At 33.4% G+C, this 23,193-nt stretch overlaps 1 long non-coding RNA gene across 4 annotated transcripts in view; it reads right to left on the reverse strand.

Annotated features, from left to right (window-relative positions):
• Window positions 1-23,193, reverse strand: part of LOC126264217 (uncharacterized) — a 136,459-nt gene that overhangs the window by 72,133 nt on the left and 41,133 nt on the right. Inside the window, exon 3 of one of the 4 annotated variants that reach the window (XR_007546978.1) lies at window positions 17,122-17,263. The exons of the other annotated variants lie outside the window; for them this stretch is intronic. This is a non-coding gene — a long non-coding RNA (uncharacterized LOC126264217). Of the gene's footprint in view, window positions 1-17,121; window positions 17,264-23,193 lie in introns of those variants that run through there. 4 annotated transcript variants of the gene reach the window in all.

Genomic DNA, 23,193 nt, shown 5'->3' on the forward strand with positions numbered 1-23,193 from the left:
AATTACTACGGCACTATTCTAAAATTATAATTAGAATAAAGAAGCTCAATTCTCAGATGTAGGATGAGTTATAAGGTAGGTCCATACTATCGAAACATGGGACTCGAGATGGCGATCTGTGGTACAAGAATTGAACTTCTATCCAAAGAAAATTTCGACACGAGGCGGATTCAGGTAGAGGCGTTACTTACCAAAATCGATACCTGGAATTTCGTTAATGAAGTATCAAAGTCAGTTAGATGTCAGGGTGACAAAAAAAGTGAATCAGCGCTTAAAACGTGGATGTAAATAAGATAAAAAGGTAAATGCGGACATAATCCTATGCATAAGCCCATCGGACCTCAAGAGTATCAAAGGATGCGAGATTTCCAAAGATGTATGGCACTTTTGAAACAATTATTTTATATATTTTATATATTTTATATTATTTGATTAAGTATAAATAAAATTGGATAACGATAAATTACCCACGTGGTGTGGCATATATCAATGAGGTAAATATGCAAGGACACCCTTTACTGCCAGATAATTAAGAAGTAAGCAGTTACTGAATATTGTTCATTCAGACATCTGCGGACCAAAGCGAGTTAGAACCAGAGGTGGATCAAGATATCTTCGAACATTTATAGACGATAATAGTGGATGGTGCAAGGTGTATTTTCTCATGTCAAAAGGAGAATTTCTTGAAAAATTTAAGGAGTACAAAAGAACTGCTGAAAAACGAACTGGTAATGAAAGTAAGATAGAATTAGCTGAGAAATTGAAGATCTAAGAATGCTAGGTTTATTTTGGAATAGAAATTAACCAAAGTACGAAAAGAGTAACACTTAAACAAAAAAAATATATTTTAGAAAGTTAACAGAGATTTAAAAATGTTCAAAGACTCCACACGATACAGAGAATTAATTGGTACTCTAATGTACTCTAATCCAGCCGATCAAAACTGGGGCTTTACAATAATTGGCTGTGTCTTTCTGACAATCGAACCTGGATTTGAGCCGCCTTTTCATTTTCTTATTTCACGGTTTTTGTCTCTTAATAGGAACTTCTTCTGAAATGAAACTGGCGATGTGCCGTGTGGCCCCAATAGGACTCTGAAGCACTCAAACTTCTTGCAGGCACGCTTGCTGTTTACTCATTTCATGACCGCTAATTCAGTTATTAAACTGTTTATAGTACGAAAACCTAAACTTAATTCAGTTGTTTCTTGGATTGGTAACCAAGGTTACCAACCAGGTAAACAAATTTTTTTATTTGTCTGAATTTAGTAACTAACTAAATTCAGACCAATTCAGTTACCATATTCGAAAGAGGAGAGTTGCTGGTAACTTCGGTTACTAAATCAATAAACTATGTGTGTGAACTATGTGTAGTGTCCGGAAAAGAGACAAGCTAAGTGAAAATCTCAATAAAAACCAAATGTCTGCCGACGTTTCCAGAGGTACCCGATTTCCTTAGTGTTCAAATTTATGTATATTGAATTGTATTAAAGCATTGCATATTCTTCAGACAACGGAAGTATGTTTTACTTTTGATTAATAAACATATCGCCTTCATTGCTGTTGGAACCTGAATATGTACAAAATGTAATTTGATTTCAAAACTGAACTGAACTGAACAATTATTTGGTAACTTACAATTTCGTCGTTGAAAAGACGAAAACTACAAAAGAAATAAGTATTTAGTCTTTACACGTGAGCTGTTTGTTTCGTTTTTTAGCTTTCAATGCAAACACAAATTTAAGCAATATCGTTTTGTCATGAAAATATTTTGGTTTATATTCAAAAAATAATAATAATTTTTTCCAGATTGATGTTTTTAATGAACTCAGAAGTCAGATTTATCTAGTAATAGAGGTCCTTATGATATTCCTTCTACAGCATTGAATGAATTGTGGATTATCATTAACAAAGCCTCTAAAAATGGAATTTAACTTGTTTTTAAAATGTGCTTTATTTCCTAATGTACAGAAAAAATCATTTATTACACCTACCTTAAAGAATGGAGATAGTTTACTTGTAACAAATTTAGGCCTGTATGAAAAATGTTTTGTATTCCATAATTGTCCAAAAAAATTCATTTTCAAAATAGTTCCAAAATATTATAAATGAGAGTCAACATGGATTTTGCAAATGTAAATCTTCTGCGACCAACCTTCTTATTTATAACAATTCGACAGTTGTTGCTCTTGAAAATCATTTACAGGTTGATGTTGTTTATACAGACTTTTAAAAGGCATCTGATAGAATCTGCCATGATTTATTGTTTGCTGAACTAACTGGGCTGGAGTTGTCAAGTAAGTTTTCCACTGTAGATAATCATAACGATTGTAATGTAAAGTGATTAGTTTTTTTAAAAAAATAAATCAACATTATTTTCGAAAGTTACACTTTACATAAAAGATTTTAATGTAATATGTTTGAAATTTAGAAATGTGTAACAGATTAGGCGGTAGTTTATCTAGAAAAGTTGGTTTGGCTCAAACTAAAATAAATTTGCGTAAATGTAAAAGAAAAACTGGTGAATATTCTGGTGCACTGATTGCAGAACAATTTTTAGATGGGATGGACAGTAATTTAGCATATAAATTCCAGCTTAAAGTATGCGTTATTGTTGAAGAAGAAATAATGTGTAGAAATAGTTAATCTTTCCATTTCTCTGTTAACATCAACTATTATTGACTAGTAATTAATAAGTCAACTTAGTTGTCACGCCCTTCCATATTCTGTCATTGTCAAAACTTTTCGGGTTATTCATCAAACTCTCTAATACCCTCAAAAATTATTTCTTATTACAAATTGCAAATTTAAATAAAGCATCCTAAGAACTCCATTTACAACTCAACGCATATGGAGAGTTACTACCACGATTTTAATATATTTTTAAAGCAAGTGTGGAACATATAAGTAAAACAAGTAATCGTGTCTCACTTCTTGAATGTCTATAATTTCGTAAGCGTTCCTTTTAATTATGTTGCCCTTGTTGCACTATAAAGTAGATTTTTAGAAAAATAATGGTTAATAGGATTCCAGGTTCTGCGATGCTTTGTCGTATAAAATAACCTCTTTTTATAATCGGTATCGCGATTATAAGATCAGCAATTAACCAGAACGGAAATACTTCAACATTAGTTGACTAAGTTGTCAGAAAGTTGTCAAAACGTGCGTACTCGATAGCAACTCTCAAGAAAACGTGGAGACACTAAAAATATATATGTAATAAATCAACAAAAGAATGCTATTACTTATAAATTTCTACTGTAAAAAGATTGCAAATCTTTACGCAGAAAATTGTAGAATAGAAATCAATATTTCATGATTTGGTTTAAAAGTTGTGTTGACATTATTTGAACTTGTCATCCAGACATGAGGAATCTAAATAATTTTCGTCATAAAATTAGCAAATATGGAAACATTGGTATCTTAGTGTTGTGGGAGAGTGATAACCCAACCAAAAGTGAAAGAGAAAAATTCAGTGCATAGTTGAAAATTGTCGCTCACTAATTCAAGCTGAAAGAATCAACCACGTTAATTTACTGTTGATTTAAAAAAGTGAAATATTTAAACAATTACAATAATGGCAACTTTTTGTTTGAGGATTTCGATTACGAGTGCTGAAAAATCACGGAAATCACGAACTTTCAAGTTTCAGTAGCAATGAAGGAATTTTGTTTATCAAATAAAAGAAAATAACATTTATGTTGCTAAGATTACGTTTCCTTGTGACATGTGCCACACGTTACAATATAAACAAAACGTCCAATGACCAATTAAACCATATTCGAAATATGTAATTTAGAAAAAAGTTGTCATCTTTCAAGTAATTTTGATTTGTTTCTTTCATTGTATTAAAATTACATCAAATTGTGGTTATATTTTTATTATATTTCTATTTGTTTTAATTGACAGTGTCATCAAATTGACAGAGAAAAGAAATATCGAGATGATTTTTCGATTTGTTATAATAACTTTAATGACAGTGATTCATTTATTTAATGACCACGTTACAAATCACATCTGTGTGTGAAATGATATGGACAAATTGCACGTGTTGATTACCAGGAAACTTTTGCACAAACAATCAGTTCAATACGATCGTTACTATCTTTGGCTGTACAAAATAATCACAAAATCAAGTAACTAGACGTAAAAACAGCATTTTAATATGGAGAACTTGAAGACACCTATTTATGACTTAACAAGAAGGGTTGGATCATGACGAAAACATGGTATGTAAATTGAACAAGTCACCATATGGGTTAAAACAATTCCCTTGCTGCTGGCATGCCAAATTCGACTCTACACCGAAAAGAGTTTTAGTATTTATATGGAACAAATTTTAAACAGAATTGAAATGACTAATGCTGATCCTAATACTGTTCCAGTCGACCCTAACATAAAGCTACAGTAGGAAGATACTACCTCACTTCTGCTCTTCATAATAACACAGCTCGTTCCGTCAAATTTTATTTGGCTACCATCGCAAATAATCTGACTTAGAGACAATAGATTTGTTGCCAATTTAGGAACACATAATACTTTTGTAAAAAGCACGCACCTTTTTGTTTTGACCTTCATCGTCATAATGGTCCAACCTCACTTGTTCTGAGCATTGCACAGATTATACTTTGTTGTTTGCGACTCTGATTTTATGTATGACAGGAGCCGTCATATTTTCAAGCATGTTCTTACGTCTTGTCATGTGTGACGATGCATCGGAAGCCACTTACCATGGGTCACTCTGGCTGGATGTTGCCTCAAACGCAGCAGCATATGATGAACTACTTGCTTTTTGTTGAACATTCTTGGTTCTGGATTTGCATTTGAGGACTTTTATGACCTTACTGGTTACAAGTGTAGCACCTTGGACCCTTACTTTGTTTCTGTGGTTGTTTTTAATTTTCTTGATGACTGACAATACTGTTGAGTCACTTTCAGGTTGTTTAACATCTTGTGATAGTTTTGATTTCACAGAAACAGAAGGTATCTTCATGCCGGAGCTTTCAATAGCAATAATCATTGGTTGATAGGATTCTGGTAGACCGGAGAGTAGCACTGTAAATAGCCATTCATCGTCAACTTCGAAACCAATGTTTCTGAGCTTGTGAGCGGTACACATTATTTTACTCATATATTTCTCTACGTTTTAACATGCAGTATGTGAAGTATTACAGAGATCATGCAGCAGCCCATCACAGCGTGTCAACCAAGATTTATCCCATACTTATTTTGCAGTACTACTCTCTTGTATGTGCACGTAATTTATTGAGTCAACTAGTAAATTTATCTTAGTTTTTGCCTTTGTGTCTCGTTTTGTGTCCACAATGACACATGTGGGGGGTTTTATGCAGTCCACAACTTTTCTTGCTGTAGATGTGTTTCTGTAGTAAATAACCAGGTTACGTAATTATCTCGGCCGGTTAACTTTTCAATTAATGCCAATTGATTGTTTGCTGACAATTTAAGAACCCTTATTCCAAATGTTACGAGATATCACCTTTCAATTGTCGTATTGACGTTTTAGGTTAACTTTATTACTTTTCTCAGTAAATAAGTCTTTCTGGGCTTAAAAGAATTTATTATTTCTCAAGAAAAATTTATATTTAAGAATTTAGTGTTAAAATTACAACTTAACTGTCCACAGGCGCACAATTCAAATTACAATTTTAACAGTTTATGTGTAGTTTCAGTGCACTCCTACCTGGTCATCGCTTCAGTTACAATTGGCATCCCAAGAGGAGATGAAACATTATTTGTTTTAAGTTGTGTCAAAATTGTTCATTCTTTATAGTAGTGTAAGCTACATTGCGCTGTAAATTAGATTTTTTTTTAGAAGAATCCTTCAAGTAAACTAATTAGGGTTAACAAGACAGCATTAAGTTAACTAAGGAAAGCATATTATCAAATTTAGTACGCTGGGTCAGCTCCTGGAGTAATATTTATACGATACACATTCTCCACATTTTGGCAGATTGAAATAACCTCTTTCCGTAATTCGCCAAAGAGCATTATAGGATCGGATACCGAACAAAATAAAATTACACAAAGATCAGTTGTCAAGATTGTCAAGGAGTTGTCAAAGAATACGAACCGTATTCCATATCAGTCTTCACAATATTGCCAAACTAATTTAAGTGTTTCTTTTCTATGAAAACTTTTTTCTAAATGTCAGTGTATTGACCTTTTTGCTTTAATTCAATTCAAAATACATAAATATGAACACTGAACAATTTCTAACATTATCTCAGTCATCTAAATCTTATCAATATTAAAATTTGCCCTAATATATATTATTCTTTTCCTTGAAAAATATTACATTTTACCAGTGTGCGTTTATATTCGGATTCAAACTCAGATAAATAAACTATATGAAGTGAAAATCTCAATAAAACCCAAAAGTCTGCCGGCGCTTCAAGAGGCCTTAAGATTAAAATATCGGAACTAGAGGGTGAACTACAACGAATGAAAGTAAGTAATGCAGTAAGCTGTCTGCTAAACTACAGACACCTTCGGTAAATCCTGGAAATACTCCTACTTCTAACACCAATCCTTTCTCCCAACTAGCCACCCCACACCTCCGAAACGCAAAAGTTTTCCACGAAGTGGGTCACGCCTATAAAAGTGATGTCGAAATCGTCTGATGATGACGCACCCCTGTGCTCACCGAAAAGACATGAAAGTACTGGAAGTCTTTATATCCATTATGGTCAAAAGCCAAAAGTGAATAATTGGAACAGTTTACCAGCATCTGGTTCTGATTTTTATTCCAATCATTGTGCATCAGTGGATATATTTTTAGTAACTGGAGATTGAAACCTGCCCCGAGTGAATTGGACTAATGATGAGTTTAGTGTTTTCATGAGTTCTGAGGTTTACTCATTAAACTATCACTTGTCATTAGTTGATTGGGATTTACTTTTAAGCAATATGGATGTTAATGATTGAGAGCACAAATCTTATGAAATTTTATACAATATGTTCCAACTTGATCTACCTGTAAAAATAATTAAGAACTATGTTTCTTAAGTTGTTCTATAAAGAGCTTATGACATTAACAATTCATTATTCATTTGCAGATATTTGAATTTCGTTGTCATAAGCAAAATTAAATATGTTTCATAAAATCAAGTAGCCCAAAAAGATTTCTTTATTTGGTTACCACAAAACTTTAATCAGTTCATATCGAAACCTACCTCTCTTATACATAATTTGTTTTCAGAATAAATTCAATAAATTAAGATTGAAATCTGAAAGTACGATGTAAAAGGCAAATGCTGGAAAGATTCTAGTGGCCCAAGAATTGGATTTAAATGTTCGTATAATTTTCATCTGTATTCAAGATTTTTATAATTAATGATATATTTTATGCTAAAACACACACAATTAAATTATTTAATATAAATAAAAAACAAATAAGCTATTTCGACGATTCGTTGGACATCAGGAATTGACACATTGACAGACTGATTACTATCATATAAATGAAGATGAAATGTGCTATGACAAAGCCACATATCGGGAAATATGAAAAAAAAATCCAAGAAATCAAAAAAAGTACAAGCAAAAATCCCAATAAAGAAGAAAACAGCATTACCAAAAGTTCTACCAAAAAGGCTGAGGACTGGAATGTTCCCGTTGGAGTTCCACATATCTGTCTGTGTATAAAGCAGGTACTTTCATTTTGAGAATTAAGCATGTTTATAATAATTATAATTTTATAATTGTGGCGAAGAAATTTTTCCTATTGTAATCTGTACTCTATGACGGTAAATGCGTTTCATAAATAATTATGTTGTATATATATTATAAATAATTATGTTATATATAGCTGTAAATTTTTCTACTGAAAAATTGGTGGTTGAAAAAATCGACAATGTGTCGAAACCATTTTATAACACCAAACTAAATTTTCGACTTAAGTTAAACTAAGTAATTTTATTTGTAAAGTTAAGTTATATTTAATTATTTGTGAATCTCATTTATAGTCTTCCAGTGTAGGTTGAAATATAAGGATGAGATTGATTCGAAACAGTTCTACCATCAACAATATTATAACAAATCGAAAAATCATCACGATATTCCTTTGCTCTGTCAATTTGCTGACACTGTGGATTAAAACGAATAGAATTATAAGAAAAGATATAACTGAACCACAATTTGGTGAAATACAATATAAGAATCAAATCAAGTTTTGCTTGGGAGAAGACAACTTTTTTGCTAAATTACATACTTCTGACATATGTCATAAGGAAACGTAATCTTAGCAATATAAATGTTATTTTATTTTTTGACAAACAATTGGTTGCTATTGAAACTTGAAATAAATGTCGACGAGAGATCTGCAACTGATTTGATTTCAGTGACTTTCAGGGCACGTAATCTAAACCTTCAGACAGTAAGTTGCTATTTTTGTAACTGTTTAAATATTTCACCTTTTTAAATCAACAGTAAATTCACGTAGGTGATTCTCTCAGCTTGAATAACTGAGCGACAGATTTCAACACTGAAATTTTCTTTTTCAACATTGGTTATCACCCTCAAATGATATACTAATCTTTCCATATTTGATAATTTTATATCGCAAATTATTTAGATTCCTCATGTCTGGATGACAAATTCAAATAATATCAACACAACTTATAAACCAAATCATAAAATAGTAATTTCTATTTTACAATTTTCTGCGTAAATATTGATTTGCAATCTTTGTTCGGTTGAAACTTATAATTAATGGCTTTATCATTTGCAGTTCTGCTAAAATTTTCATCTACTTTGGTGCATATATATTTTTGGTGTCTCCATATTTTCTTGACAGTATGCGTGTTTTGGCAACACACTGACAACATCGAGAACTAAAGATGGAGTATTTTCGTTCTGCTTATTCGCGATACTGATCATAGAATGAAGGTATTTTATACTACCAAACATCGCGGACCCTTGTATCCTATTAAGCAGTATTCTTCTAAATTATCTATAATAATAATTATAATAATAATAATATCATAATTGAAATGAAAGTTTATGCTCTTATAGACATTCAAGAAGTGAGACACAATTTACTTGCTTTACCTATATGCTCCATACTTGCTTTAAAAATATGTTAAAATCGTGGTAGTAACTCTCCATATGCGTTGGGATGTACATGGAGTTCTTAGGATGCTTTATTTAAATTTGCCATCTGTAAAAAGAAATAATTTTTGAGGGTATTGCAAAAATTATCTTCAAAAATTGATTGAATATATCATATTGTAGAAGAGATTGAAAAACACAGTGACCAAAGGTTTTTTTGAAAGAAGGAAAATAACGGAGCGATTTTTAATTAGGGATGAATCAATTTGATTATACGTCGATGTAGTGCACTGATTCAGTTAACCAAAGGGGCAGTATATATAACACGATATTGTACACTAAATACTCTCTGTACTATGTAATATTGTATAACTTTGATTAACTTTTGATATATATACAAATCGGAATTCTTTTTTACAGTTTTTAAGACATCTTGGTGTTTTGATAATATATCATATGCCTAACTTTACTTAAATGAATTTTAATATGATTGGTAATATTTTGATTCAGCAAAATTAAAGCCCACGGGAATTTTTCATGTGACTTGATTTTCGAGAATTTCATGACGAATTAACACTATTTGAAATCAGAGCTCTAAAATAGATATATTTTGTTATTAGTGTAACTGTTCCAATATGATTGAATAAATGCAACAAATTATGTAGCTAAGGGAAATCAAATTTAAAAAACAATACAACACTTATTGTAAATTAGCAACTGTTATTTACAATTGTTCCTACAACTTAATTTGAAATATTAACAATTTCAACATTCAAAAGAAGCTGTGAAACTTGAGAACACTAGGTATCTCATCATTCAAAAACTCAACAACTACAAACACGCCATCAATTTATTTCAGATGTAATTCATAACACATAATTTCTTAAAAGAGTCAAATTTGATGATTAACATCAATGGATTGAATTTAAATGGAAAATGTGTAGGGTTTAACATAATGGTTAAGGCTTGAGTAATACCATAAGGAATAAATAATGAAATTATTTACTAACAATTTCTTAAAACAGGAGAATAAATTTTTGAGAACTCTGGTCCTGTACGTTTGTTTTGAAAACTAACTGACAACTGATATTTCAGTTATTTCATTTTGCTTGTTGGTCGATTTTATATTGGCGATACCAAATATAGAAAGATGATATTCTAAATTGTCGAGATATTCTGAACACAGGATTCTATAATAATAATGGAGGAGCTATCCTTCTGTGACAGTTAACAGTGAAACATTCTTTTGATACAATTTAATTTACAATGCGAAAAAACATCTTATTATTGAAAATAAAGCTTACGCTATAACAGAGTCAAGAATTGAGAAACAATTTTCTTAGAAAAGCTTTTATTTGGAATTCCGATCAGACATGTGTCAGATGATGATATTCCTCCAGGTAAATAGAAAGGAAGAAGAACTGCCTTCGTTCTTATTGAACCCAGATTATGTACATAACTATTCTTTGGTAAATTTACCTTCTAAACTTGTTCATTTAATTATTGCGAAGAGCACAAAAAACTTGAGCAACTTTTATTTATCTTCTAAAGGGTTCTTATCCCATCAAATAACATTCGCAAAGTTCAATTTATATTGTGCATCACAATCTTCAAGTTTTGATTCACCACCACGATTTGAACTTTATTTTAAAGCAAGTATGGAGCATGTAGGTAAAGTAAATTGTGTTTCACCTCTTGAATGTTTATAAAGATTTTTTAGAAAAATACTAATTAATAGGATCCCAGGTTCCTGGAATCGCGATTATAAATCAGCAACTAAGGCCAAGGTGTCCAATTTGTCAGCTCTCAAGAAAACGTGGAGACACTTAAAATATATATGCACAAACGTAGATGAAAATTTCAACAAAATTACAAACGATAGAGCTATTATTTATAAATTTCATCTGAACAAAGATTGCAAATCAGCAAATTGTAAAGTAGAAATCACTTTTTCATGATTTTGTTAATAAAATGTGCTGACATTATTTGAAGTTGTCATCTGGAGATGAGGAATCTAATTAAATTTTGACATAAAATTAGCAAATTTGGAAAGATTGGTATCTTAGTGTTATTTGAGGGTAATAATCCAACCAAACGTGATAGAAAAATTTCAGTACCTAGTTGAAATTTGCCGCTCACAAATTCTTGCTTAAAGAATCGAATCTTTACACCATTTGCTTTTTGCATCGTACTTTAAGATTTCAAGCTTAATTTATTCTGAAAACAAATTAATTAGGTATTAATGTGTTGTTTTAAGGAGCGTCATATACATGAAAGTTCTTATTCTTTGTTTAGTTGGGATTCCTGTAAGTAAATTAATGAATTTAGACAAAAATATTATCTAAAAATAACAGTTTGATACGATCTGTTTCATTTCTAGCATTACTATACACAAGTATTTCTTCCGATTATCATTTCCAATGAGGCAGGGACTCATTAATAAAAGCGAGAATATTTAACTAATAATTTTGAATTGAAGCGTAGGAGCAACTTCAGAGAAATGTGGTTCGTGTGAAATGTTTGAACTGATTAAAGTTTGGAGGTAAACAAGTAAAGAAAACTTTTTGGTCTACCAGATTTTATGAACAAAATTGAATAACGAATAGTTAATTTTATAAGCTCTTTAGAGAACAACTTAGGAAACTTAGTTCTTAATTTTTTTACATGTAGATAAAATGGGAACATATTGTACAAAATTTCATAAGACACAATCAACCAATGATAATTGATAGTTTAAAGTGTAAACCTCAGTACTCATGCAAACACTATACTTACTCATCATTGGTCCAATTCACTCGAGGCAAGTTATGTTAGAATATCTAGACATCGTGTATAACGGTTGTGATGACAACGGAGAATAAAAACAATAGAAGAGCGTAGTTATAGAAACAGAGTTAAGTTGTAAGAGCAGAGTTAGTTGTATACAGCCCACCAATGTTGTAAGATAGTCAATAAGCGTTTTACTGAGTACCTTGCATTATCATTCCACGTCGCCTTGTAAGCAGGCATGTTCTAACTATTAACTTTTGTGTTTTGACCTTAATGGAAACAAATACTTCCAGTGCTTCCGTGTCCTTTCGGTGAGCACAGGGGTGCGTCGTCAAGATTTCGGGAACACCTCCATAGGCAGACGGCTTACTGCATTACTTACTTTCATTCGTTGTAATTCACCCTCTAGTTCCGAGATTTTAATCTTAACGTCTAGTTTTCGGGTACCTCTTGGCTTATCTTTTTCGTGGACTCTACACATGATTTATTGGTTTAGTAACCGAGGTTACCAGCCAAATTAAAAACTCTTCTCTTTTGTCTGAATATGGCAACTCTAATAACTAAATTCAAACAGAAGTACGAACGTTATGTCTAACTCCATTTGGGGGTCTGATGTCGGTGTGGCGCTTTGCCGAATTTTGCTGTTGTTACTTACTTTAGATAGTTAACTCTTTCGGAACTTGGAACGGAGCCGTGCTCAGGGTTTACCGGGCGGTTGACCTTTCTTTCTGCCAATAGAACCTGGATTTGAACCGCCTTTTCCTTTCCATCTTTCAAGGTTTTTGTCCCTTAGTAAGAACTTCTTGTAGAACGGAACTGGCGATGTGCCGTCCGGTTTCAATAGGATTCGGAACCACTCGACTTTTGCAGGCACACTTGCTGTTTTCCCATTTCATTATCGCTAATTCGGTTATTAAACTGTTTATAGTACGAAAACAAAAATTTAATTCAGTTGTTTCTTGAATTGGTAACCAAGGTTACCAGACAAGTAAACAAATTTTTCATTTGTCTGAATTTGGTAACTAACTAAATTCAGACAAAAAGGGACACTAAATAAAAACAAAAATATCACTACAAACACTTTTGAAAACTGAGGTGTGAGTGTGATGAGATTAAAAGTCGATGTTACAAGAACACTAAACGTTTATTATATTATTACAAAGTGTGCACTCGGCTAGAAACGTCAAAGACTAAAAACTAAGAACTAAAAACCCTGCGTAGCATGACGCTTGCGTTAGGGTATCTATACAGAGGGGTTCCAAGTATCAATGTGCAATTTCATTCCTTAATAAACTCTTTTCCGTAGTTGCCACTCAAATTTGGATAAATGACGATTGTTACCGCTGCCATTGGTAACGACAGAAAGGTCTCTTATTGTTAGCGACTTTTGTCAATTGTTCAAAGTGCAACCAGGGAATATTGTTGATAGGAACAATTTTTGTTTGAGTTGTTCGTCCTTCCTCTGTCTGAATTTAGTTATAATAGATACCATAATCGAAAGAGAAGAGTTGTTAACGCTAATCCCACTCCTGCAAAGTCTTCCAGCTCCAAAACTCAGGAACTCGGTCACCCCCAAGGAGGTGATGTCGAAATTGTCTATCTACAATGCACCAGTTATGGTTCAGTATTCAAATTTATGTATATGGAATTGTATTAAAGTATTTTAGACCAAGTACACTAAGAATTGGAAGAGACTTCTCATAGAGAAGAAACGTTTAAATTGGTTTGGGAGAAAACAGCGCTAATGATTAGCCGTCTCAGATCTCAGTTTCGGTTAATATTTTTTGACAGCTCATTGACAATCTTGGCAACTGATCTTTGTGTAATTTCGTTTCGTTTGGTGTCCAATAATATAATGCTCTTTGGCGAATTACTGAGAGAGGTTATTTCAATTTGCCAAAATATGCAGAAAGTAGGAAGGTCCTAATTATTTGATGTGAATTTATAAGTTTAACAATATTGAAAAAAAGCAGCTAAAAAAGATGTTTAAGTTTTATTATTATCTTATCAAAGAAAATATATAAAATTTCGCCTTCATTGCTGTTGAAACCTGAATATGTACAAAATATCATTTGATTTCAAAACTGATCTTGAACAATTATTTGGTAACTTCTTACAATTTCGTCATTGAAAGCCAAAAACAACAAAAGAAATAAGTATTTACACTTCGTTAGCTGTTTGTTTCACTTTTTAGCCTTCAATGCAGACACAAATCTAATATTTTTGTTTATATTCAAAACGTAATTATAATTTTGTCCAGATTGATGTTTTCAATGAACTCAGAAGTCTTGATTTATCTAGTAATAGAGGTCCTTATGATATTCCTTCTACAGTATTGAACGAATAGTGGATTCTCAGTAACAAAGCCTCTAACAATGAAATTTAATATGATTTTAAAATCTACTTTATTTCCTAACGTACGTAAAAAATCGTTTGTTATACCTACCTTAAAGGATGGAGATAGTTTACTTGTTGTTTACCAAGATTGTCCAAAAAAATCATTTCCAAAATAATTATGCCATAGTTCCAAAATATTATAAATGAGAGTCAACATGAATTTTGCAAATGTAAATCTTCTGCGACCAACCTTCTTATTTATAACCTCTCGACAGTTGGTGCTCTTGATAATCATTTACAGGTTGATGCTGTTTATAAAGGCATTTAAAAGGCATTTCATAGAATCTGCCATGATTTATTGTTTGCTAAACTAAATGGGCTGGATTTGACAAGTAATTTTTCCATTGTAAATAATCATAACGATTGTAATGTAAAGTGATTATTACTCATTTTTAAATTTCAAACACATTATATTAAAATCTTTTATCTAAAGTATAACTTGCGAATATGGTGTTGATTAATTTTTTTATAAAAACTAATCACTGGGCGGTAGTTTTTCTAGAAAAGTTTGTTCGGCTCAAGCTAAAATGACTTTGGGTAAATGTAAAAGAAAAGCTGGAGCATATCTTGATGCGTTTGCCCACACATTAAAGTAGCTTTTTACACAAATACTGCTGTAGGATCCCAGGTTCTGCGATGTTTTGTCGTATAAAATAACCTCTTTCCATAATCGGTATCGCGATTATAAGTACAACAATTAAGCAGAACGAAATACTCTCACATTAGCTGTCAAAATTCCCAGAGTTGTCAAAACGTGCGGACTCCTTAGGAACTCGTTAGGAATATTTAAACAATTACAATAATGGCAACTTGATGCCATTATTGTGGAGATGTCGATTACTGTTCCTGAAAGTCACGGAAATCAAATTAGTTGCAGATCTATCGTCGACATACAAAAACTGTCTGTGATTCTGATAGATAATTAACATGTGAAAAGAAATTGTTTTTGTTAACTTTGTTAACTTTATATTTCCATTAGAATAGATTGCTGCTAAGAGAAGTTCCAACTATTATAATTTAGTTTGAATATGTGATACGGACGACGTGAGGGATGAAATTGAAAACAGGATAACTAGATGTATATACACATAAATAAAATTTTAATTAATTAGTAATTACAAAACTAAACGAACATTTGGGAGTGGGTGTTGGACTGAGTGACATTTTACGAACTTTCAAGTTTCAATAGCAACGAAGGAATTTTGTTTATCAAATAAAAGAAAATAACATTTATGTTGCTAAGATTACGATTCCTTGTGACATATGGCAGACCTTAAAATATAAACAAAACATCCAATGTCCAATTGAACCTTATTCGAAATATGTAATTTAGAAAAAAGTTGTCTTCTTTCAAGTAAATTTGATTTGTTTCTTCCATTTCTTCTTTTATTGATGATCCTTGGTCCTGGATTTGCATTTGAGGACTTTTATGACCTTACTTATTACAAGTGTAGCACCCTTACTTACTTTGTTTCTTGTGGTTGGTATTGTTGACTGAGAATACTGTTGAGTCACTTTCAGGTTGTTTAACATCTTGTGATAGTTTTGATTTCACAGAAATTGAAGTTATCTTCATGCCGGAGCTTTCAATAGCAATAATCATAGGTTGATAGGAGGACTCTGGTAGACCGGAGAGTAGTAATGTAACTAGCCATTCATCGTCAACTGCGAAACCGATGTTTCTGAGCTTGTGAGCAGTACACATAATTTTGCTCACATATTTCTCTACGTTTTGACATACAGTAAGTGAAGTATTATAGAGATCACGCAGCAGCCCATCACAGCGTGTCAACAAAGAGTCATCAAATACTTATGAAAACGTATCCCATACTTCTTTTGCAGTACTACTCTCTTGCATGTGCACGTAATTTATTTAGACAACTAGTAAATTTATCTTAGTTTTTGCCTTTGTGTCTCGTTTTGTGTCCACAATGACACATGTGGTGGGGTCTATGCAGTTCCACAACTCCTCTTGCTGTAGGTATGTTTTTAGAGCAAATCGCCACGTTACGTAATTATCTCGGCCGGTTAACATTTCAATTAATGCCAATTGATTGTTTGCTGACAATTTAAGAACCCTTATTCCAGATGTTACGAGAAAACACTTTTCTATTGTCGTATTGACGTTTTAGATTAACTTCATTACTTTTCTCAGTAAGTAAGCCATTCTGGGCTTCCCTGGGCTTTTCTGGCTCCATAACCTGTTAATTTTTCTTGGAAGAATTTATTATTTCAGGAGAAAAACTTATATTTAAGAATTTAGTGTTAAAATTACAACTTAACTGTCTACAGGCGCACAATTCAAATTACAATTTTAACAGTTTATGTGTAGTTTCAGTACACTCCTACAGGTCATCCCGTCAGTCACAATTGGATTCCCAAGAGAAAATGAAACATTATTTGTTTTAAGTTGTGTTATAATTTTTCATTCTTTATAATAGCCTAAGCTACATTGCGCTGTAAATTGAGAAGAATGTTTCAGGTAAACTACTTTGGGTTAACAAGACAGCATTAAATTAACTGAGGAATGCATATTATCGGAATTTGTAAGCTGGGTCATCTCCTTGATTAATATTTATATGATCCCATTTTTCGCACACTTTGGCAGACTGAAATATCCTCTTTCTGTAATTCGCCAAAGAGCATTATAGGATCGGACACCAAACAAAACAAAATTACACAAAGATCAGTTGTCAAGATTGTCAGTGAGTTGTCAAAAAATACGAGCCGAAACTGAGACTGAGACGACTAGCCAGTAGTGCTACCAAATAATTCCATTCAATTAGAAACGTTAAATAATTACTTTAATAACAAGGAGTTTATTTTCTATGAGAAGGCTCTTCTAATTCTTAGGGTACTTGGTCTAAAATACTTTAATACAATTCAATATACATAAATTTCAACACTGAACCATAAATGGTGGGGTGCGTCGTAGTTACACAATTTCGACATCACCTCCTTGGGGGTGACCGAGTTCCAAGAAGTTTTCTGAGTTTTGGAGCTGGGAGACTTTGCAGGAGTAGGGGTGGCTAGTTGGGACAAAGATTTGGGATTAGCGTTAGGAGTAGGGGTACTATCAGAGTTTACCGATAGCATCCCTAGTTTAGACGACAAAGCTGTGTAAGCACTATTTCACTCTCTGTATCTCACCTTCACTTAGCTTTTCTTTTTTCCGGACCCTACACATGGTTTATTGGTTTAGTAACCGAGGTTACAAGCCAAATTAACAGCTCTTCTCTTTCGATTATGGTAACTATTATAACTAAATTCAGACAAAAGAAGGACGAACAACTCAAAAAAAATTGTAATTTTCAACAATATTCCCTGGTTGCTACCCACACTTTGAACAATTGACAAAAGTCGCTAACAATAAGAGACTTTTCTGTCGTTGTCAATGGCAGAGGTAACGATCGTCATTTAACCAAGTTTCGGTAGCAACTACGGAAAAGTGTTGGTAGTGATATTTTCGTTTTTATTTAGTGACCCTATTAAAGTTCCTATTAAAAGACAAGAACAGTGAAATAAGAAAAGGAAAAGGAGGCTCAAATCCAGGTTCTATTGGCAGAAAGGAAGGCGGTACCACATCCAACGACACAGCTAATTATTGTAAAGCCGGTTACACTAGAGTACATTAGAGTACCAATTAATTCTCTGTATCGTGTGAGGTCTTTGAATGGTTTTAAATCTCTGTTAAATTTTGAGTTGCAGTCATATAGTGTTTTAATTGGATTGCAATCCACCATTCTGAATTTCTCTAAAACATATTTTTTTTGTTTAAGTGTTACTCCTTTCTTACTTTGGTTAATTTCTATTCTAAAGAAAAACCTAGCAATCTTTGATCTTCAATTTCTCAGCTAATTCTCTTTTAATTTCATTACCAGTTAGTTTTTTGAGAGCTCTTTTGTACTCCTTAAATTTTTCAAAAACTTCTCTCTTTGACTTAAGGAAAAAACCTGGAACCACCTATTATAATCATCTATTGATGTAAGAATATATCTTGATCCACCGCTGAATCTGACTCGCATTGGTCCGCAGATATCTGAATGAACAATATTCAGTAACTACTTACTTCTTCCTTCTCTGTCAGTAAAGGGTTTCCTTGCTTGCTTACCTCGTTGACATTGTCACACCACATGGGTAATTTATCATTATCCAATTTATTACCGTGTACCAGTCGCTTTCTGTACAAATCCTGTACGCCTTTGCAATGTAAGTACTGTAGTTGTCTATGCCACAGGAAATTAATAGTTAAATATTCTCTCTTTATTAATGAGGTTCTGTTAGAGCATTTGTCAACATTGGCAACGTCTAATGCGCAACCCGCTCCCCTTAGTTAGTTAGGGTGAATTAGCTTTAAGTTACTTACTTTTAAGTCAGCTCGAGAGCAACACACAACGTTCAGATGCTCTGAGCAATATAAACAGAAAAATCACAAACTTGGCAGTTTTACTAGTCCAGCACATACAAAACATTGGTCCTTCGAGCAAAAACTATTACACATACAAAACATTGGTCCTTCGAGCCGGATTTACGTGTACAAGATTAGCAAGAAGCAAGGGCGAACGGAAAACACCTGTTCAACACACAGAAGAATACGTGGCGATAAGTTCCGTCGTACCGAAAACAGCAATTAGTGTTCAATTGGCAACGGTTCCAGTTGAAATAACCAGTGCAGGCAAGTCAAGTTTGGATTTGGCATCGATTCCAGAAGAATTCCAGCAAAAGGAAGTCTAATCAACAACCATAGCAACATCAAGGTCATTTCAAAAACAAACCAGGGTTTCAAGTCAAAAGGGCCTGCATTGCACGTGTCCACAACCATTGGTTTCAAGTCGAAAGGCCTGCGTAACACGTGTCTACAACCACTTGAGTCTTTGTTTCCCATCTACTACCTGCATGCACATTTGCCAATTTAAAAAATTCTTTACATTTGAAAAACAAAACGATCACAATGTCTACTGAAAGCATTAAGAAATTACAATGTAAACGTCGTACAATCAAAGGCAAGCTGACCAGGTTGCATAATTACGTAAACTCTATAGACACCGCAATCATTAATGACGAATTAATAGCACAATTAAGAATTCGTTTGGAAAAACATTCGTGTATATTAGATGAATTTTCTTCCATTTCTACAGAAATATACTACCTCGAAGGTAATGAGGATAGTTCTGAATTGGCGGAGTTTGAAGATTCATTCTATGACGTTACAACAAAAATTACTAGATTAATCAACGATTATACCATAAATAATCAAACACAATCGAATACGTCATCATCAGATACAGTCGCGAGCAATCCAATTACAGGTATAAAATTGCCTACAATAAATCTACCTTGTTTTAAGGGCCACTATGACGGTTGGCTAGAATTTCGCGATGCATTTAAGTCATTGATACATGCAAATCAATCTTTGTCCGACGTTCAAAAACTTTATTATTTGCGCTCGTGTCTTCAAGGGGATGCTGCTCGAGTCCATTGAAATTACTGCATATAATTATGATATTACTTGGCAATTGTTAGAAGATAGGTTCGAGAACAAGTCCCTAATAATTCACAATCATATTAAAGCCATTTTCGATCATCCAAATGTTACAAAGGAATCACATGTTCAATTGCGAGATCTCTGCGACTCTGTGACAAAAAACTTGCGTGCTCTAAAATCTTTGGGCGAGCCGACAGATACGTGGGATACTCTTATAATTTACATAATCGCAACCAAAATGGACGATATTACCCGACGCGAATGGGAGATCGTCAACAACAACTCACAAATTCCAAACATGGCGGATATGTATAAATTTCTAAAAGGGCGTTGTGAGCTTTTAGAGAAACTGGAACATGAAAGGTCTAAAAAGCCAAAGAACAAACCATTCAAATCAAGCGCGTATGCCACTGTGTCTGTCAAGGTCAGTTGTTATTATTGTAAAAAGGATCATGCAATTTACAACTGTAATAAATTTAAAGGGCTCTCAATAAATGACCGTATCTCAGAAACTAAAAGGCTTAAGCTGTGTCTAAACTGTTTAAGACAGGGACACAACACAAAAACATGCCATTCATTTAGTTGTCGAAAATGTGGCAAAAGGCATAATACCTTACTACATATTGAGACACATGTTGGCAGTGAAATTGTCACTGACACTGAAGTGCCAGTTACCATTGTCAATCACTCGGTGGCAAATGAACAAAGGCAAGTCTACTTGTCAACAGTCTTAATTCATGTAACAGATGCACAAGGCAACAATCAAGTTCTACGTGCACTACTTGACAACGGGTCCCAAAGTTCATTTGTGACTGAAAGGGCTGTTAAAATGTTAAATTTAAATAAACACAAAACCCAATTTAAAATTTCTGGTGTTGGTCAAACTATATCGGAGATTCAATATCAAACAATACTCGACATTTCTTCTGTTCAAGGTTCATTCAAAACATGCCTTTCATGTTTAATTATAAATAAGATCACAGAACCCATACCTTCTACTACAATGCCAAAATATAACTTTACACTTCCAAGTCGTATTACTTTGGCAGATCCTACTTTCAATATATGCAATGATATCGACATCCTATTGGGTGCCGACATATTTTGGAAGGTTCTACTGCCTGAGCGTGTTTCACTGGGAAAACATAATCCTATGCTGCAAAATACGTCCTTTGGGTGGAACGTTATAGGAGGTTGGAGTAAAGGGAATCAGAGGCATTCAGTCAATTGTTTAGTCGTAAACAAAACTGATGAAATCGTGAAGCGTTTTTGGGAAATAGAGGAAATAGGTGATTCGTATCAAATATTTAATGAAAGGGAACAGTTTTGCGAGAATCATTTTAAAGATCATTATGAGCGCGACTCGTCTGGCAGATTCATTGTACGAATTCCGTTTAACGACAAAAAAGGTCAGCTAGGCGAATCAAGGCAAGGAACATTAAATAGATTTCAGTCGCTAGAAAGAAAATTAGCGAAAAATAGCCATTTAAAACAAAGTTACGATGAATTCATGCAAGAATATATCGACCTAGGACACATGAAACAAGTCGAGGATGTAGGTGATGAGAAGATTGGTACTCAATATTATTACCTCATCATGCGGTTTTAAAAGAATCAAGTTTGACAACAAAAATACGTGTTGTATTTGATGCGTCGGCCAAGACAAGTAGCGGTCTTTCGCTAAATGATGTTCAATGCAGCGGCCCGACCATACAAAATGAGTTGTTTTCCATACTATTGAGATTCCGAATTAATCAATATGTTCTCACAGGAGATATATCAAAAATGTATCGTCAAGTTCTGGTTCATTTTGATGAACGATGCATGCAAAGAATATTTTGGAGATTCAACAAAAATGAAGCAATACAAACCTATGAGCTGGCAACCGTAACTTACGGCACAGCATCAGCACCATTCTTAAGTGTTAGATGTTTGAAACAATTAGCTATGGGTCACTCAACAGAGTTTCCCGAAATTAGCAGGATCATTGAGAATGATTTCTATGTAGACGATGTGATTACGGGTGCTAATTCAAAGGCAGAGTTGCGCATTCAGCGAGAACTGTCAAACATCTTACAACGGGGCAAGTTCGAACTGCGCAAATGGTTGTGTAATGATTCAGAATTGTTATCTAAATTTCAAGTAAATAACAATTTAAATGTTGGATTAATTCATTTGGGACCAAATGACAATAATAAGACGCTTGGTATACTATGGAATGCTTGTCAAGTCAGCTTAAATATTCTCAACAATTTCCAACCAAACGTTTCATTTTGTCAACAATAGGTCAAATATTTGATCCTTTGGGATTGATTGCACCTGTCACAATTTTGGGAAAAATCCTTATTCAAAAATTGTGGTTACAAAAACTAGATTGGTATGATCCCATATCTATTCATTTATCCAGTCTATGGTCAGAATTTGTAAATAATATTCAAAATTTGAATTACTTGAAGATTGATCGGTTTGTGTTGAAGCCAGAGTACGAGGAATGTGAGCTCCACGGTTTTGCAGACGCGTCTGAAGCGGCTTACGGTGCCTGTATTTACCTACGATGTAAGGTTAAAAATCAGTACTTTGTTCAAATGCTTTGTTCCAAATCAAAGGTTGCGCCAATTAAACAGGTATCATTGTCAAGGCTTGAATTATGTGCTGCAACATTACTCGCAAAATTAACAGACAAGGTACGACGATCAATCAGACTCAACATTCAAGCACAATTATTTTGGTCAGATTCCACGATTGTTCTTTGTTGGATACGAGGTTGTCCATCGCGTTGGAAAACCTTTGTTGCAAATCGCGTGGGTGTGATTCAGTCACTTACAAAACAAGAACAATGGAATCATGTAAGGTCTCAGTCAAATCCTGCAGATTTATTATCACGAGGTACGAATACAGATGTTTTAAAAACCTCCACGTTTTGGTCAAATGGCCCACAGTGGCTCATTAAAGATAAGTCAGAATGGCCAGAATTTACGGAATCTGAACCGAATATAATTCCAGAGCAAAAAACTGTTTGTTTGCAAACAACCATTACAGACGAATCCATCTTCATACGATATTCGTCGATAACCAAATTAAAGCGCGTTGTTGCATACATGTTAAGATTTATTTCAAATTGTAAAGAAAAAAAAACTATCTGGCCCTCTGAGCTGTACCGAATTAAAAAATTCTATGGTAGTTTTGCTACGTGTAATGCAACAAACTACATTTGTTACTGAGTATAATGATTTGGTAAATAAAAGGCCAATTAATAAAAAAAGCAGACTATTGTCTTTAAATCCGTTTATTGATAACGACAATTTAATACGTGTGGGTGGTCGATTAGTTAACGGTGATTATAATTTTAACAAAAAACATCCTGTCATCTTACCAAAGAGTCATGTTTTAACAGAATTGGTCCTCAGAAATGAGCATGTCAGACTGTTACATTGCAGACCTCAACAATTATTATATTCCGTACGGGATAATTAT

Source organism: Aethina tumida, chromosome 1 (assembly GCF_024364675.1).
Source record: "Aethina tumida isolate Nest 87 chromosome 1, icAetTumi1.1, whole genome shotgun sequence".
NCBI classification, from domain to species: Eukaryota; Metazoa; Arthropoda; class Insecta; order Coleoptera; family Nitidulidae; genus Aethina; species Aethina tumida.